This window comes from Gorilla gorilla, chromosome 6 (assembly GCF_029281585.2).
Source record: "Gorilla gorilla gorilla isolate KB3781 chromosome 6, NHGRI_mGorGor1-v2.1_pri, whole genome shotgun sequence".
NCBI lineage: Eukaryota > Metazoa > Chordata > Mammalia > Primates > Hominidae > Gorilla > Gorilla gorilla.
The window spans coordinates 30,318,962-30,336,973 of record NC_073230.2 but is presented as its reverse complement, the minus strand read 5'-3'; the positions used below and the strand labels follow the sequence as shown (position 1 = coordinate 30,336,973).

At 44.5% G+C, this 18,012-nt stretch overlaps 1 non-coding gene and 1 pseudogene across 1 annotated transcript; both read right to left on the bottom strand.

The window, feature by feature from the left end:
* Positions 1-14,043, bottom strand: part of LOC109027656 (large ribosomal subunit protein uL11-like) — a 31,041-nt pseudogene extending 16,998 nt beyond the window's left edge.
* LOC115935492 (small nucleolar RNA SNORD93) lies at positions 11,607-11,680 on the bottom strand. Its single transcript, XR_004071116.1, has one exon. It is a non-coding gene; the product is annotated as a small nucleolar RNA SNORD93 (small nucleolar RNA).
* Positions 14,044-18,012: the final 3,969 nt, after the last annotated feature.

The window sequence follows — 18,012 nt, the reverse complement described above, 5'->3', positions numbered from 1 at the left end:
ACTCTGCCATCAACCATGTGTCGTTCATACTTGGCAGCAAGGACATATCTGGTTTTGCAAGTGTGTTTATTAAAAACAAGTATGTTTAAAATGTTGGTCGTTTGTTGCCTGACAACTCCAAAAGTGACATGTTGCGGATCAATGGTGATGCTGACAGAGACCACTTAATAGCACACTGGCCCTAGTAATTAGACCTGCAGATTCCCAACCTGTGAAGAGACTGGGCCGTGCTCTTTGACATGGAATCCCCACAATCAGGTTTCTACCAAGAAAACATCATTTCTTTGAGCCTTTTTCCTTCCTCCTCAATTCAAAGTCACCACTTCCTCCTCAATGCAAAGCCCCTCTCTGAGGCCACAGCTCAGAGCCAGGGGATTCCTCACCCCTAGGCTAGAAACAGGATGGGGAGAGTGGAAATTGTGGCAGTGAGTGGTGGAAGTTGTAGATCAAAAACCCCCTCATTCACCAGCCCTTCCCACACACCTCTTCAGTGCACCACATTCTCTACCCCAGGCACTGAGTTGAAGCAAGGTCCCTGCCCTACTGGGACTCAGAGCTTTACCTTCTCATCTCTGAGGCCACAGTGGGGTGGGACCATGGGGTTGGGGGAGGTGTTCCTGACTTCTGCTGTGGTGACCCAGAACCCCTTGGTCTACAGAAGCTTTGAAATACTGGGAGAGAGGAAATAAGAATGTTGTAGGCTCAATTAATGAGGTTAGAAAACCATGAGCTAGCCTGGGAGTCTCCTTCCTTTGAGGCAATATGCATGTATGAGAAAAAAACTGTGTTCCTAATTCCAAATGATTTAGAAACTTATTCTTTAATCTAGAGATTGCCTAGCCTCTAAAATACTGTAAGTTGGGTACCTGATGGGTAGATTATCTTTTATTAGGGTATTTGACTTGCACTTCTAGTCTTTAATTGCACAAAACTGAAGAACAGATTAGCCATTTAAGAGTTATGCAATTCACATTATATTACACTAAAGTATTTAGCTCAAAAAGAAAAAAACTCCACTAGCAACTCCTGTTTACTAGGATAATTTGGCTCTTACTGACACAAAGGAAATGATCGCATTTGGAAAACACGAAAGCTCACTGCAGTGCCTGCAATCTGGAAAAACATTCAGTATGAGAGACACTTGGTGTTTTCTCTGTTGCAATAAGTAATCTTTTTTTTTTTGCTGTATCCTGAATGAGGATTCCAGAGTGATAGAAATCTTTTAATTTTTTTGTTTTATGTTTTTACTCTGCAAGATATTTGGATTTGATTTTTTTTTTTTTTTAGATGGCTTCTTGCTATGTTGCTCAGGCTCTGCTCAAACTCCTGGGTTCAAGCAATCCTCCCACCTCAGCCTCCTGAGCGACTGGGACTACAGGCATGTGCCACCGTGCCCAGCAGAAACACAGAACACTCTCCACACTCATGAGGGATAAAGCTCAGGACCCGGGGCCATGCTGTCTGATGATGTTGGCAAGTTACTGAAGCTCCATGTCACCATTTCCTGTTCCATAAGATGGGGATAAGAATAATAATGGTAGCTACTTCTCAGCGAAATCCAGAGAATGCACTGAAATAATTTCCATAGGTAACACGTTTAGCACAGAACTTTCTCAGTTGTAGGAAAGACTTGTCCTCATTGTCATCATTATATTTTCGTTATAATTTTGGTGGCTCTCATGAGTGTTGCTGTGTGAGGTCTGGGGTGCAGGGTGGGTAGTGAGACATAGAGAACCTTAGGCCTGAGTGGTGAAATGGATGCTTCTGACTCACACACCTAAGGCCAGCAAGCACCATTTACAATTTATTCATACCAGGATTACACATGACCTTGGGGTTGGTGGTAAGGGGTTGAAACTGCAGACATGAAAAGCACCAGTGCCACTGGGCACGGTGGCTCACATCTGTAATCCCAGCACTTTGGGAGGCCGAGGTGGGCGGATCACCTGAGGTCAGGAGTTCCAGACAAGCCTGGCCAACATGGTGAAACCCCATCTCTACTAAAAATACAAAAATTAGCCGGGCGTGGTGGCAGGCGCCTGTAATCCCAGCTACTTGGGAGGCTGAGGCAGAGAATTGCTTGAAACTGGGAGGCAGAGGTTGCAGTGAGCCGAGATCATGCCACTGCACTCTGACAGAGTGAGACTCCGTCTCAAAAAAAAAAAAAAAAAAAGAAAAGATTAGCCACGCGTGGTGGTGTCACCTGTAATTGTAGCTACTTGGGAGGCTGAGGCAGGAGAATGGCTTGAACCTGGGATGCAGAGGTTGCAGTGAGCCAAGATCACGCCATTGCACTCCAGCCTAGGGGACAAGAGCAAAACTCCTCAAAAAAAAAAAAAAAAAAAAAAGAAAAAAGAAAAAGAAAAGCACCAGTGCCCTAAATCATATATCATTTCATTTCTTAGCATGGCTCACACTATTGGGCCTGGTGGCTGTGATGATGGATCCTCTCCCTGGGAGTGGTGGCCTGTGGCCTACCTTGGAATTCAATATGTATCATCAAGCACAGGGCTCATCCAGCTGCTTGCTCAGTAACTACTTATTTCCATTCTGATGGAAACTAAGTTACAGTACTCTGGCTACAGTAAGATTTGATGCATTAAAAGTCACTTTGCTTTTTAAAATCGAAGAACTGTAACTCTTTATGTCCTCAATTTAGAAATAATTCTCAGTGCATCATTAGCCCTGACTTGTTTGAGCGCTTCACATTATACCATGGCAGCATTTTACAAATATTTCCTAACTTTGTAAGCACTGCTTGCTAAGAGCCAAGTGTGGGGATTTTACAGGCGAACTCTGGGTCAGAGTCCAGAGTGAATCGAGGTCCTTGACAGGCCAAGCCCAGAGAGACATAGAGGCCAGCCAGAGTGGTCAGGACAGCCCAGGAGGATGGAGGATGGGGGACCTGATCAGGACATCCATGTGGAAGCCACAGCAGGGTGGCTGGAGCAGCCTGGGAGGAAAAAAACGCGTGGCTGGTGCTCTGCAAAGGCAGACACTGGAGGACACAGCACATTATCTCCAAATAATTCTTCAGTCCAGAGCTAAGTGCAGGGATCAGGACAGAGGCAACCAGGAGGCCTTTACAGGGCCAGAGGTGGATCTCAGGGAGAATCTAGAAGCTCAGCTGGCTGAAAAACCAATCAGGCAGTCAGAAGCTGGGAGTGGGTCCCCTGGGAGGAGGCACTAGATCCCCCAGGGGAGATGTTGTCATGTGAGGACATGGTCATTGCCACAGCTCACTTCTGTCCTATTTGATGCCTACACAGTAGGTTCGGAGGCTGCTTCTGAAGTGTAATCAAATACAGCCTCTTCATGTGGTTGAAAGGGGGGGGTGGGGGGGGGGGGGAATGGGGAAACAAGGAGGCCAGTTTTTCCTCTGCTAAACCAGGAAAGGAAGAGGAAACATCTAGAAATGGAAATAGATTGGAAGCTCAATCTTTTCTCTTTGTCTTAAACATGTCTTAAACATTTTTGTAATGAAGTGGGGGCATAAATAAATACCTCCAAATGAAGTTAGAGTGCATCTGATGATGATGGTGGTGATGGTGATTCAAAAAGATAAATATAAGGCCACAAATTATGACAGTTACTACCATGTACAGATGTCCAGGCACAGGGCTACACATTTTATAGTACTATCATAGAATCTTCCAATGAGATAGCACTTGAAATATTCGTATTTCACAGATGAGCAACAAAAAGGCAACCAAGGCAACAGTGCTAGTCAATGCCAGAGCCAGAATTCTCACCAAGGTCCTCTGATTTCTATTCACATTCATTCTTAGCCTACGCTGCTGCCCTGCTGGCCTCTGGTCCTTTGCCCTCACTGTGACTCAGCTTCTTTAGGAAAATGTTTCAGAAGTGGACTGAGGGGCTGTGGATGGTGTGCAGTGCTCCCTGAACAACCTATGGACCTTGTTTTAGTCCATTCTCATGCTAAGAAAGACACATCCAAGACTGGGTAATTTATAAAGAAAAGAGGTTTACTTGACTCCCAGTTCTGCATGGCTGGGGAAGCCTCAGGAAACTTACAATCATGGTGGAAGGCACCTCTTCACAGGACGGCAGGAAAGAGAATGAGTGCCAGCAGGGGAAATGCCACACACTTATAAAACCATCAGATCTCGTGAGAACTCACTATCATGAGAACAGCATGGGGGAAACTGCCCCCATGATCTAATCACTTCCCATGAGGTCCCCCCTCCAACACATGGGGATTACAATTCGGATTATACTTCAAGATGAAATTTGGGTGGGGACACAGAACCAGACCATTTCAGACCACATCCACTTCATCCTCATCACGCTGGCCCCACAGCCCCAGCAATTTGGCATGCTGGTTTTCATCTCCAAACTGTTTGTAACCATAGGGCATGTGCTGTACTCTTTTTTTTTTATGCAAGAAAGTATAGGATTAAACATGTCCATGCAAATAAGACAATGAAGGGCATTTGGACGCCTTTAACCTAAGAGGTAGGCGGCACCTCTGGTTTCTCAGAGCTCGGGTAACACTGGCACCATCTCACACTGTTTTCAATGATTTCCCTGTGTTGCTGCTGTGTGTCTACCTTGTGCTTTGCTACATTTGAGAGCAATTGTGTCGTTGCCTTTTGCCAAAAGCATCAACTGCATTAAATGTATCTTGGTAGTGGTGGTGCTATCCAGAGTTTGAAAGGGGTCTGACTCCTGGCATACTCATTAGCCAGTCAGAGATTCCACCCTAGACATCTTAAAGGGGCTTGTTTTGCTTTTGCCAATATAATAACTCAATGTTTTCAGGTTCTTATTGTTCTTCAGGTTTTAAAATTAGTCAGTATTGGCTGGGTGCCATGCTCACGCCTGTAATCCTAACACTTTGGTAGACCCAGGTGGGAAATTCGCTATAGGCCAGGAGTTTGAGACAAGCCTGAACAACACAGCAAGAACCCATCTCTACAAATTTTTAAAAAATCAGCTGGGCATGTTGCCACGTGCCTGTAGTCCCAGCTACTCAGGAGGCTGAAGCAAGAGGATTGACTGTGCTCAGAAGTTCAAGGCTGCAGTGAGCTATGATGGTGCCACTGCACTCCAGCCTAGGGAACAGAGTGAGACCCTATCTCTAAAAAGATTAAATAAATAAATAAAATTAGAATATTCTGGTCAATGTCAAAATTAGAGAGGTGGAGTGTGGTCAATGATGTTTGGTCTCAATTCATTGGGTGTGGGATTTTGGTTCTTTTCCCAGTTTGTCCACCCTGAGGGGGACACATTTTTCCCACCGTCCCCAGTCACTATTAAGAACAACTACTTAAGAGAAATGTGAAAACTAAGGGAAGAATTCAATTACTGTTAAACACAAAAAGACAAAATGTCATTATTAGTAGCAACAAAACTACAAGAGAATTTACACAGACCTGTTTTTTAAAGCCCACAGTGAAGACAGGAAAAGGAGAATTTTAAGGAACATTTTGCTTAACATAAGGTAATTTTTAAAAAGAGTGCTTTATACAAGGTAATATTTATGGTGCCACTTCCCACAATCTCTCCCCTTCCATTAAAAAAAAAAAAATCAAAAAACCAAAACCCTGAAAGACACTTTAATACACACACACACACACACACACACACACACAAACTAGATCAGGGATCAAGAAACTAGAACTGGCCGGGCGGGGTGGCTCATGCCTGTAGCCTGTAATCCCAGCACTTTGGGAGGCCCAGGCGGGTGGATCATGAGGTCAGGAGATCGAGACCATCCTGGCTAACACTGTGAAACCCCGTCTCTACTAAAAATAGAAAAAATTAGCCAGGCATGGAGGCGGGCGCCTGTAGTCCCAGCTACTTGGGAGGCTGAGGCAGGAGAATGGCGTGAACCCAGGAGGCGGAGCTTGCAGTAAGCCGAGATCGTGCCCCTGCACTCCAGCCTGGGTGACAGAGCGAGACTTCGTCTCAAAAAAAAAAAAAAAAAAAAAAAAAGAAACTATCCTTTATATGGTTCTTCATTAAGGAAGTTGCATTTTGATGAGATGTAGCATACCAAGTCCTTTTGCTCTTGATTTTTTTCTTAACTAAAAAAATTTGGGGTCAGGCTTGGTGGCTCAAACCTGTAATCCCAGCACTTTGGGAGGCCGAGGTGGGTGGATCACTTGAGATCAGGAGTTTGAGACTAGCCTGGCCAACATGGTGAAATCCTGTCTCTACTAAAAGTACAAAAATTAGCCAGACATGGTGGCACACGTCTGTAATCCCAGCTACCGGGAGGCTGAGGCAGGAAAATTGCTTGGACCCAGGAGGTGGAGGTTGCGGTGAGCCGAGACCACCACTGCACTCCAGCCTGGGTGACAGAGCAAGACTCCATCTCAAAAAAAAAAAAAAAATTTTTTTTTTTTTACATTTATTTAGAGATGGGGTCTTGCCATGTTGCCCAGGCTGGTCTGAAACTCCTGAGTTCAAGCAATCTACCTGCCTTGGCCTCCCAAAGTGCTGGGTGGGAGCCACTGTGTGAACCACTGCACCTGGCCTGCTCTTGATTAATGAACACACAGATGCTTGTAGAGTGGGCATAGCAGAGTGTTTACTAAATACACTCTGAAGTCTTTCATTTAAAATCTCCAGAAGTACTAGCAACTTGAGTATAGAATTTATGTCAAATCTTCTAAGTAGTGCTGACTACCCCTGCACCTTCTGCCCTTCAAAAAATAGCTGCTTATCTGTAAATTTTGTATTTTCAAGTGCTAATTTTATTCTTCTTTTCCCTGAAGGTCACATATGGTAAAACAGCAGTACCTTTCTCTCTACTGGATAGTGAATCAACTGTTTTAGACCAGTACTGTCCAACAGAAATATAATACACATCATGTATCATTAAAAAATGTATTTCATTTAACTCAATATATTCAAAACATCATTTAATTTGTAATCAATATAAAATTGAGATAGTTTACATTTTTTTCAAGTTAATTCTTCACTCCTGATGTTTTTCACCCTTCAGCACATGTCAACTTGGTCTAGCCACATTTTAGGTACTCAATAGCACATGTGAATAGTGGCTACCCCATTGGACTGCAGTTTTAGATTCTGATTTCCAAAGTTCCACATATTTCTCACTGTGAGAGGCCTATAAATGATACAGTGTGCTCTATTCTGCCTTAAAGAGTGGCAGTAACATAGCAGGTCACTTGTCCAGCTGCAAAATCAATGGTATGAGACTCCATTCCATCAGCTACAACATTCGGCTCTATTCCCAGAAACATACATCAAACTGATTAGACCGGATTTTTTCTTTGAAACAGATTAGTGTGGAGCTGTCCTGGAGACGGAGATGTCAACGGAGGATGATTCTGAGACAACTGGCCCCTTGCAGTGCAGATAAACTCCATTAGGGGGCCTTCTAGTCATGGTGGCATAATCCTGGATTGTGATTAATGACAATTTTGTAACAAAATATTGCCATCAGAACTTTCCAGTTTATGAATACAAGGTAAATTTTGGAAAGACAATCTTTTCTAGTACAAAATAAAAGTAAGCCTTTCGAACACATCTCTGGCTGTTCACAGAATCTGAGCATGGCTTTCGTCTCAAGAGGAAAAGTTACCCCTGGTTTTAGCTTGAAAATCAGCTGAGTAGGCCCAGGCCCACAGTGATCTGGTCCACTCACCTCCCTGCTCCAGAGGCAGTCTCCACTTTCTCTAGATCCCCATTTAGTTATGCAGACACCTTCTGTTCCATTCCTTTCTTCAAAGTAGAGTACTTGAGATCATGAAGGAAAGAAAGCTTCCTCCTTGGCTTTAAGGAGCTTAGAATGCACATGACCACTCCCCTCCTCCATTAGAAAATTATGGCAATTGCCTGATTACTAACTTGCCAGTTGGCTCTTTGCTCTTAGGAAGCTCAGAGCCAACTTGGCTGGAGCCTACAGCAAGAGATCTAACAGTTTAGTTTTTTATTCTTGCCCTCTACTTGCTGAGCTTTTATCTGCTTCTAATTATTGTTGCTTGATATTTGTTATAAACCACGCTAAATTATTTTGGGAATGTGGTGGGGGGGGGGGGGGGTAAAATTAGATTTTTTTTTCAGTTTGCCCTAATAATTTAATCTTTCAGATATTGACCCAGACATGAAATGAAATTATTCCTTACAACAGAAGTCAACCAGAGAACATTCTATTAAAACTGGCTCCGACTTACGTACTGAAATGAGTCACACTGTGAAAGCTCCAGAAAGGTAGGAACTGTCTCTATCACAGGACTTGACACAACACAACAGCAAATATTTGCCAAATTACACAATTAAATATGTAAGGCTTAAGGACCTTCAAAAAGACACATATTTTAGTCTGGAATATTCACTTGAACTACAAAGATTTGGCTACTTTTAGGAAACAGAATCTATTTTTATCCAAGTGCTCAGGAACACCATGGAGTAAGACAAAATGGGATATGGCCATTCTCGAAATCAAATTTTGATTCAATCTACATGAACTGACATGTCAATGCCACAATTGTTACACTGGGTTTTATTTACGTCACTATCTGGGGAGGTTTTGTGACCAGAGTTCTTAAATAAGATTTTCTATTTTCAATGAAATCATAACCACTAGCATAAAAATTCTATTTCCAATCAGTTTCTTTTATAGTCATAATTAAAGATTCACATGCCCAAGTTCCTCACTTGGAAGCCCTCTTTGAAAACTTTCATTCAACTCCAGGTTTGCTTCTCTTCATGGCACTTGAGCACAAAAGGATGGCAGTTTAATAGTCCATTCCTGCTTTTAGCTCTGCTAAACTTGTAGACAGGCAATGTAGTAAGGTAGGCAAGTTGATTCTGCAGAACTGTGGTACTGACTGCAACCACTCATCCCATTTTCCTGGGTGATGCTATGTTTAACAGAGGTTCTATATTGGACAACTCTGCATTGCTAGGCTATAGGGTAAGGGGATTTGGTAGTGGGGGAGTGGCAGGGAAGGTATGAAACCTAGAATCCTAAGGGACATCTGAAGAACTCTGCTCATACGGGCAAGATGGCCTAACTCTGTTCATGTCAGAAAATGCTCTTGGTCACCAGGGCAGGGCTCAACAGGCCCTGTGGTTAGACCTATTACATACAGAAAAGAATGACTCACAACCCATACTTGAATCTATCCCTCTTCTAAGAAGCACCCTTCATTACTCCAAGGAAATGAGGACAAGGAATGCAGACTGGCTTTTTAGCCAGAGGTTGTGGTGAGCCAGCTTTTCAGAGTCAACCACGTAGTTTATGCAGCATCAACCCGTTTCAACCCAAGACCAATTACTCAGCCTCCTTTCATTTTTCACATTTCTTGGTTAGCCAGTATTTACCAAGGACATCCTAAGCTTTCCTGAAATGGAAAACAGCCAATATGGAAAGCAATGCTGCAGGGAAGCCACAGTAGTATTTGGAATGGCACATGGCAACATTTTCCATATCCCACTTTCTGCCATCTCATGCCCACTACAATGGATACATCAGAGGTGAGATTTAAAGTGCTGCTGTGGATACAGCATTGTTGTTGCCATCCAGAAGGGGAATTTTTGCAGCACTGATGAGCGTGCCAATACACAACTGCCCTCTGGTCCTGCTTCTTGGGTATTTATTGTGTGCATGAGTCACTTCCGTGACTTATGTCCCAAGAGTGATTTTGATGTATTTTTGATTTTCCAACTTGGCAGTTCATGTAGATAGTGACCCCAAACCATCCTGCCATAGATTTCACTGGAAACACCATTGAAATGCCAAGGAGGGTTAAGTTTTTAAAGTCATGTTTATTGAAGTATGACTTTACATTCAGCAAAATTCATCCTGTTAAGGTTTGACAAACGCATAGTCATACCATAATCAAGATGCAGCACTGTAGAATCACTCTAACAATTCCTTCCTGCCCTTTTGTAATCAACCCTTTTGATCCCAAGGAACTCACTGACCTGTTTTTCTGTCAAAAGTACCAAATTTCATCACTAAAATGATCTGCAGTACTATGGAAAAATGTGTAAGCACATAAAATACACAAACCAATTTTTTTAAGTGAGATACTTAAAATTTCTTTAGCATACCAACAAAAAATGAAGGTAGCATTGCATTTTACTACAGATGTGCAGACATTCAAAGTCCACCATTGTCATATATATGGCTCAACAGTAATATTTAAGAATATACTGCTGGGTACAGTGGCTGACGCCTGTAATCCCAGCCCTTTGGGAGGCTGAGGCAGGCTGATCACCTGAGGTCAGGAGTTCTAGACCAGCCTGACCAACATGGAGAAACGCCATCCCTACTAAAAATACAAAATTAGCTGGGTGTGGTGGCACATGCCTGTTATTCCAGCTACTCAGGAGGCTGAGGCAGAATAGATTGAACCCAGGAGGTGGAGGTTGTGGTGAGCTGAGATTGTGCCACTGCACTCCAGCCTGGGCAACAAGAGCAAAACTCCGTCTCAAAAAAAAAAAAAAAATATATATATATATACTGGGCGGGCATGGTGGCTCACCCCTATAATTCCAGCACTTTGGAAGGCCGAGGCAGGCAGATCACTTGAGATCAGGAGTTCGAGACCAGCCTGGCCAACATGGTGAAACCCTGTCTCTACAAAAATACAAAAATTAGCTTGTAATCTCAGCTACTCGGGAGGCTGAAGTGGAGAATCGCTTGAACCTGGGAGGCAGAGGTTGCAGTGAGCTGAGATTGTGCCACTGCACTCCAGCCTGGGCGACAGTGAGACTCCGTCTCAAACAAACAAACAAAAATGTGTAAAAATACAAAATTAGCTGGGTGTGGTGGCACGCGCCTGTAATCCCAGCTACTCAGGAGGCTGAGGCAGGAAAATCGCTTGAATCCGCGATTTGATTGAATTGCACCACTGCACTCCAGCCTGGGCAACAAGAGTGAAACTGTCTATTAAAAAAAAAAAAAAAAAAAGACTATACTGTAAAATAACAATCTTAGAGTTAAGTCATATCTTTGTTGAGCATGTGAACCATGATTAAGCATGATTAAGGTATTGCTACTTGTTTTATTAACACTGTCAAGTTACAGACCACAGTTGGTTCATGGAAAAACTACCTTAAATAATAGAATTGAATTCCACAGAAATGTTCTACAGGATCAAGTCAGCTATGAGGCAGTTTTGTGTCTCCAAAACTGTCAAATAATATTCCTATAGATGATTTGGGCCATCTCAAAATTCAACCTTGCTACCACTATGAAAGGGACAAAAAAAAAAAAAAGCAACCTCTATTCTGTAGATACTAAAGGTTACATATTCAAATATACCTCCTCTACTTGAAAAGCTTCACTGATTCTTTCAAGCGCCAGACCTGTAAAAGAAGTATCACAGTAGGTATTACTAAATAGCAAAATACAGTACTGTCTAGACTGTTTACAAAAACTGTGCAAGTAAGTAAATAAAATCGCCCAATATCTTACACACTGTTGCTTTAGTAATGTTGTGACATCTAAATTTATGTTTTCACTCAAAATCCTGTCTTTCTCTTGGCTTAGTAGTATTATCCATTTACCAAGAGCTTTTTCCCTTTTACCAAAAGCATAATTTTAAAAGGGGGGGGCAGTGGTGGTATGATTCCATTTAATAAATTCCTGCATACCAATTTGGCCTCAGGTAAATCCTTTAATCCATCACAGCAGAAGCACATAAAATCAGATTAGAGTTCTCATCCTTGGCCAGAATTTCAATTCAACTATTAATAACTTAAACCAAATTCTTTCCACTTGGCCCATACCTTAAGTTCATCAGCATCTTGAAACTCCACCAAGCCTGGTTAAAAAAAGTGAAAGACAATGTTAAGAATATCATGCAATTTTGTTTTTTAATGAGTGGTCTTTACGGTGGCTATCCAATAGCTCTCTTTGATGAGTAAATAAATTGCTATCTCCGAATATAATTCCTGTACAAATTCTCCAAATTTCCTGATACTTGGGAGTCTTCTGTAGTTTCCAGCTAGGAGGAAAATGGTCAGGAGTCACTATCTTCCCATTGATTAGCATTGAATCCTATCCATTTTTGAAAAGAAACACTATCCCAACAATATTTGTCTGGGAAAAACTGAAACAAACCTTCCACAGATTTGAAAATCAAAGGAAGCACTATTAAACTCGCTTACCCTGAGGCTGAGTTCAGGGGGCTGGGAAGTTTCTAGTTCTGGGCACTTGCTCAGTTTTCACAATCCTTACACGCTAGCTCACACTGCTTCCTTGACATGGTATCTCTCACAGTTTAAACTGAATAGTTAAAAAACAATTTGGCAGGCCGGGTGCGCTGACTCACGCCTGTAATCCCAGCACTTTGGGAGGCTGAGGCTGGCGGATCACCAGCTCAGGAGTTCAAGACCAGCCTGGCCAACAAGGTGACACCCCGTCTCTACTAAAAAATACAAACAGTGGGCATGGTGGCGGGCACCTGTAATCCCAGCTACTCAGGAAGCTGAGGCAGGAGAAGTTCTTGAACCCGGGAGGCAGAGGTTGCAGTGAGCCGAGATTGCGCCATTGCACTACAGCCTGGGTGACAGAGCGAGTCTCCGACTCAAAAAAATAAATAAAATAAAATAAAAATAAAATGGGCTCAGTAAGAATCTCTAACACCTAAAGCAATGGTAAAACAAAGCCTTACCACCGCTATCTTCCTGTGCTGTATACAGGGCTATTCGCCAGAGCTGGAGGTATTCCAGGGAGGGAAAATTGTCCATGCTCTGGGTCTATCTATAACGCTGGATAAAAGGTGCCTAGAACCTAGGCTGCAAACGTACAAGCTTTCCTCATTAAAGAATGGTAAAATGGGTCCCATTTGGTTTCATCAAAAAGGCAGCAAATCTTTCACAACTGAGGAAAACAGGTGAACCACGAGCTTCACATTTCAACAGAACTGTGGTACCTAAGCTAGCCACGAAGATTCTTTCATTTGTTGACTCAAATGTAAATTTAGATCTTTATCAATTTTACTAAATTCGCAAAGTATCCCTTTATATGGCATTTTGTACCAGTAATGAACAATTAGTATGCTCACCGATGCTCAGGAGAGCCGCTCCAAAAACTTACATTATTCCCCAGACAGACGTTCTCTAGGGGCAGCCTTGCGTATTTCTACACCTTAGTAGACCTAAGTTAGGCGTTCAACACCTTGTCCTGGTCCAAGCCAGAAAGAACCCAGTAGTTCAGACTTTTCCCAGGACAGAAAACCACGAAGGGCCTCCTCACACCCTGATTAAACGTTGCAAGCGGGGCCCTGTGCTGTAACAACGCTCTGGCCACTCCCGAAAAAGCGGATCTTCGGGAGGAAAGCAGGCTCCCTTATTAGGGCTCACAGCACTCTGCTCAACTCACTGTAGGCGTCGGCTCCAGCAAGACTCGTCCCTCCAAGCCTTTAAATTATCTGACTGCGGGCCAGTAGCAAATGAACGGCACTGGTGGCGGTGGGGGGTGGCTGCGCGAGTGAAATGACCTCCGTGTGTTTGCTAACCCCGCTATTATACTGCCCCGCTTGGAAACTTAAAGCGCTTCAGACATCAGATCTCACTCGCTTCCCAAATAGGCTTACGTCCGCGCGGTCACAGCCACTGGGCAGGCAGGAGCCCCGAGTGCACCAAGAACCCAGAGACCGTCCGGGGCTCGGCGCCTCCGCCTGCGGTTGGAATTTGATCCTCAAAATGCAATCATTTAATTGAAAAAGGACTAAAAGCTGCCTGTAGGCCGGATGCGTGGACGGCAGGGACTCAGGCACGGGAGGTGACGGGCGCCTGGCGGCTTCTGCTGAGTGGGGGTGGGATCCTCGAGGAAAGGGGGCGGCCCCTTCAAGCGCACAAGGACACGGGACGTCCTAACCCGGGACGAAGGGCCCAAGCGCCACGAGGACGCCCCCACCCCCGAGGGGCCCTAACGGAGGCTTCCCCGCGGCGCCGAGCCGAGGCCTCGGCGGGGGGGGCAGCGAGAGGCGCGCCTAGGAAGGGCACGGGGTAGCCCCGGAGCCACGTGGTCGGCTCCTGCGTCCAGAAGGTCCGAGCCCACTTACCCAGTCACGCGCCGCGGCCGAAAAGGGAGGGCACGGCGGAGATCAAGTTTAAAAGGGGCCTGGGCGGGGCGGCACCAACCAAAAAGTTGCCGGAAGGCCCCTCCCGGTCCAGCACCCGCCCAGCCCGCGGGGCCCGGAGGCCCTCGCGCGCCCCCTGTCGGCGGCCCGGGCCTTCCCCGCCTTGGGCCCTCCCCACCCCACACGGCCCCGGCTCCCACTTTGCCCCGGCCTCCGAGTCTGGGGAGTCTGCCCCAAACTCTCGCTGGCTGTGATGTCTCTTTACCTCGTTGAAGGTCAGAGGAAGCTCCTGCCACTCAAATAATGTTAGGTGTCTCTGGTACCCCCTCCCCTCCCTTGCCTGGTGTTCCTTAAAGTCTTCAGCCACGCCCCTGGGTGCTTATTTCAAGACTCGTCTAATTACGTAGCAGAAGACTGGCTCCCGTTAAAGGATTTGAACATTAGCGGAGGTCGGGGGTGCAAACTCATCGAAGAGGGGGGTTGAAGCACGGGGAGGACTCCTGGTGGCCGGAGTGCTGCATGCTTAGAATGATGGCCACGGCCTGCAAATATCTTGCCCCCAAAGCACGTCTGTGTCATTGGACTGTGAGGAGGAAGGGGAGAAGGTATTCTGACTGCAGTAAAATAAGCAGGTCTGTTGGCTGGATGCCTAAGCAGCACTACATATAGAACATGAGTGTTAAGGACTGAATTTGTCCCCACTCCCAAAGACATATTGAAGACCTAACCTCCAGCACCTGTGAATGCGACCTAACTTGGAAAAACTGCGTCTTTACAGATGTAGTCAAGACGAGATCATTGGGGTGGACCCTCCTAATTCAACATGACTGATGTCCTTATCACACGGTGTCAAAATGCCACTTGAAGACAGAGACACACGAAAATATGGGGGGACAGGGGCAGATCAGAGTGATGCAGCTGTAAGCCCAGGAATGCGGTGGATTGCCGGCCACCACCGGAGAAAGGCTAGGAAGAGGCAAGGAAGGACCCTCCCCTGCAGATTTCAGAGGGAGCTTGGTGTTTGGTTCTGCTGACACTTTGATTTTGGACTTCTAGTCACAAGAAATGTGAGACGAAACATTTCTGTTAAGTCACCGAGTGCTTTGTTAAGGCATCCCTAGGGAATTAATACAACGACTGTGGGGACTTTCCCTCTGCCGTTCTGTGTAAAATCTGGCCATAAAGACATTATTTGACTTCCCTTGTTTGACTGTAGGTCATAAGACCCCCATTCCAGAGGGAGTCCTGTCCCATACCCAGAAGGAAAGAGTGCATGCTCAGAGAGGCCAAGAAGACTCCAGACAGACAGGCCTTGCTGGGTTTTCTCCCTCTATTAGTCTTAGATCATACACTTTTTGTCCGATCACATTTCTACGTCACTGCCCATACTTTGTTGAACCTAGGCATAAAAATGGATAATTTCCCCTGTATCTTTGGGTCTTCATTTGAAGGATCCCGGGTAAACACATTAAATACATTCATATACTTTTTCTCCAATTAATCTGCCTTTTGCAAGTTGATTTTTTAGTGAACCTTAAGAGGGCAAAGGGAAAACTTTCCATGTTGGCCCCTACAGATTGCTCAGTGCAGCAAATACTTATTGAGTGCCTATTCTATGCCAGGTGCTGTGATTGGTGTTGGAGGGTGTGAAGTTCAATGAGAAACTGCCCCTGCACTAAAGTGAGGAATATAAAATGAGATTCACAAAGCCCAGCCTGCTAAGGCTACAGGAAAGGCTTCCAGAAGGAAGAGGTACCTATTAGTACAATGAGTGTAGCATGACCAGCAGGAAACTCATATGCTGTATGAAATTTAGGAGAGGAAAGAAGCAAAGAGGCCAAGAGAGTTACAGAAAAATCATAGGATAATAGAGTGCAGGGGACTTTAATAGATCATCTAGGATTATTCTCTGGTAGGTGGAGCTGGTCTTAGGGTGTTGTCATGCAGAGTTGTCATGATGGTGCAATGTAGGCTCCATGAGAACTCTGTTTCCTTCTCTACTGAATCCCCCAAATTCAGTGTAAACGCCTAGAATATATTTAGATAAGGGGAAAAAACTCCTTATCTAAATATCCTTATCAGAGAAAGAGATTATTCCCCCAAAGCAGTTCAATATTCATACCATAAAACTCTTCAAGGCTGATAATGGGGCAGTAGTGGTGTTTTATCCCAGGCGGTAGCTTCCTTGGGTCACCTTGAGTGTGAATTTATTCCTGTATTCCCAGTACCCGGCCTAGGGCTTTGCACATTGTAAATGCTTGATAAAACCTACTGAATTTCCTTTTCTTGCTGTCCATTTGACTTGTCTTTCACATATGTGGTGAACTACAGATATTCCCTGACTTACAATGGTTTATGTTTTTTTTTTTTTGTTTTTTTTTTTTACTTTGTGATGGTGCAAAAGCAATACGTAGCTCAGTAGAAAGTGTGCTTCAAGTATCCGTACAACCATTCTGTTTTTCACTTTCAGTACAGTGTTCAATAAATTACATGAGATATTCAACACTTTATTCTAAAATAGGTTTTGTGTTCAATTGTTTTGTCTAACTGTAGTGTAATGTAAGTGTCCTGAGCACATGTGAAGTAGACTAGGCTAATGGGATAATAGTAGACTGGGATGTTCGGTAGATAGGTGTATTAAATGCACTTTCCACTTACCATATTTTGAACTCACAGTGGGGTTATCAGAACATAAATCTATTATAAGCTAAGGAGCATCTATGCTTGGAGAGTAGGAATCCCAGGGCATTGGGAGGCGTTGTGCACTTCCCTGGCTCATTTTGCTGCTGTTAGTGGGGAGCCTTTTCCCCCAGTCCCATGCTTTTCTGTAGAGGAGCTTCTCCCAGACAATGCTCCGGGCCTTTTACTCATTCTTTCCTCATTCCTTTCCAGAGAAGGAAGGCATTTCAATACAATTCTGTGCCAACATGAATGCTGAAATCATGCAAACTGAGGTGGTCCTGTTGGCTTCCATCCTCTGCCTGTCACCTGTTTTCGATGTGGATAGGTGCAGACTATTATTTCCTCTGTGGGACTAGGGGAAATGGGTGGGGTGAACTGCGCCCAGCCATTTTTGTGCTTTTTCGATGGTCAAAGTGGAATTAAAAATAATGTCGCTCCCAGCACTTTGGGAGGCCGAGGCAGGTGGATCATCTGAGGTTGGGAGTTTGAGACCAGCCTGACCAACATGAAGAAACCCCATCTCTACTAAAAATACAAAATTAGCTGGGCGTGGTAATTTATGCCTGTAGTGCCAGCTACTCGGGAGGCTGAGGCAGGAGAATCACTTGAACCTGAGAAGCGGAGGTTGTGGTGAGCCGAGATTGCGCCATTGCACTCCAGCCTGGGCAACAAGAGTGAAACTCTGTCTCAAAAAAAAAAAAGTATCTCTCATTAACCCTGCAATAACATAATCCTGGAAGCCACTGAGGGTTTTCTCAGCTCAGTGTATAGTCAGTCAATTGGGGACATTGTTAAGTGTCACTGCCTTAACTTTTGTGCTTTTCTTTTTTTATTTCTTTTTTCTTGAGGTGCCTAGGCTGGAGTGCAATGGCAGAATCATAGCTCACTGCAGCCTTGACCTCCTGGGCTCAAGCAATCCTCCTGCCTAAGCCTTCTAAGTAGCTGGGACTACAGGTGTGTGCCACTGTGCCTGGCTAATTTTTTTTTTTTTTTTTTTGTAGAGGCGGGGTCTCACTATGTTGCCCAGGCTAGTCTTGAATCCTGGGTTCAAGCAGTCTTCCTGCCTTGGCCCCCCAAAACACTGAGATTACATGTGTGAACCAGCATGGCCTGCCACTTTTATGCTTTTTGATGGTCAAAACGGTATTAAAAATAGTGTCTCTCGGTTGGCTGCAGTGGCTCACGCCTGTAATCTTAGCACTTTGGGAGGTCGAGGTAGGTGGATCACATGAGGGGAGGAGTTCAAAACCAGCCTGGCCAACATGGTGAAACCCCATCTCTACTAAAAATTAAG